The 1,707-nt window shown below is 49.4% G+C and overlaps 1 pseudogene; it reads right to left on the bottom strand.

The window, feature by feature from the left end:
* Positions 1-450: 450 nt before the first annotated feature.
* On the bottom strand, positions 451-681 carry LOC139235256 (U2 spliceosomal RNA; annotated as a pseudogene).
* Positions 682-1,707: the final 1,026 nt, after the last annotated feature.

Below are 1,707 nucleotides of genomic sequence, written 5' to 3'. Positions count from 1 at the left end.
TTGGCGGGCGTTACTTTCCCCATGTGTGTAACGCCGGGAAAAAATAATACCACCCGCCCACTTTTTTTGAGTGGAATCATCAGAATGGGTGAAATCAACGGCCATAATATCACCCAGAGTTGCTTTCCGCACGGAATTAACGCCGAGATTCAATAATGCCGTCCGCCCATTTTTTTTTGTCGTAAAGACCATATTTGGCAAACTAACACCCAGGAGATCGGCCACTGTCACTTTCACTACCTCACACACGTACCGCCCACAATATCGCTCGCTCAAAAAACCGCCCGGAGAAAGTGGAACTGTTCTGAACTAAAGCCAGCGTTTTTTTTTTGTTTTTTTTTTAAATTTGTAGCCAATCGTTCCAATTCTTTGTCAAATCACAAACGCCAGAGGTCACCTTGCACACGCCAAGGATCACTCTGCGCCAATGCTCTTAGCCAAAAGGCCTAGAGCCACTGCACCGTTCCTGGAAGTACTGCAATACCAGGTTCGTGCCATGGAGGTGGATGGGTCAGGTCCCCCACACACCTCCGTGGAGGTGGATGGGTCAAGCCACCCCACCCACCTCCTGTTTCCAAAAAAGCAAGCATATACCTTCCTGATCCAGGGAGAACCACCCGGAGGTCATGGTGGCTGGTAGGTCAGTTACGCATGATCTTAGCCAAAAGGCCGAGAAGCGAACTAAAGCCAGCGTTGGGGTGCCATTTTTAAAATCGCAGGTCGCTTCATTCAAAAGGCTGCTTCAACTTTGGGGGAGTTTGGATTGACTCTGGAGCTCTTCTCAGGTGAAGTGACCTTCTCAACATACATATTTTCAGACTCTGGACTATTGGAGGCTTACTCTAGGTATATTTTAGTGAGGAAATTATTGCTTCTGATCAATCGCTATTATACTTTTCTTTGCAATGGGGCCAGCCATTTGTCAGCCTGCATCATTTAATATGCAGATGCTGCACAGTGCAAATGGCTCAATGTGTGATGCACATCATTATTTGCCCAATTTAAGACAAGCAAGAATGAGGAGGAGGGCCAGACCATACACGCCCCGCACATACAGGGAAAAGAGGTCTTACCTCGACATCTCCGACCACACCTGCCTTTGGAGACTGCGCTTCCACAAGGTGGTGATCAATGAAATATGTGAGCTCATCAGGCCACATATGCAGCCTGCCATCAGGAGGTCAAGGTCAAGGTCACAGCGGCACTGTCTTTCTATGCGTCCGGTTACTTTTGGGCCTCCACGGTCGAGATTTCCCCTCTGTCTCACCATGCTACCCATCGCTGCATTAGACAGATCACGGAGGCCCTGTAAGTGCGAAGGATGGACTTTATCAGCTTCCCCATGACCACGGAGGCTCAGACTGACAGGGCTGGAACATTCTACCACATTGCTAAGTTCCCCAGGATGCAGGGAGCTATACAGTGCACTCACATCGCCATGCGGCCACCTTCTCAGGACCCGGATCTTTTTCGTAACAGAAAAGGATTTCACTCCCTGAAGGTCCAACTAGTTGTCGACCACAACCAGATCATACTGGCAGTGAATGCCAAATGTCCGGGCAACTTCAATGAGGCTCACATCCTGCGTGAGAGCGCTGTCTCTGACATTTTTAAGAGTCAGCTACAAGCACAATCCTGGATGCTTGGTGATAACCGATGTGGCCTAGCCACCTGGCTGATGACCCCCTTGCGTGACACCCACACTGA

This window comes from Pristiophorus japonicus, chromosome 22, assembly GCF_044704955.1.
Source record: "Pristiophorus japonicus isolate sPriJap1 chromosome 22, sPriJap1.hap1, whole genome shotgun sequence".
Taxonomy (NCBI): Eukaryota; Metazoa; Chordata; class Chondrichthyes; family Pristiophoridae; genus Pristiophorus; species Pristiophorus japonicus.
The sequence above is the reverse complement of the archived record's forward strand: the minus strand, read 5'-3'. Positions and strand labels throughout refer to the sequence as shown.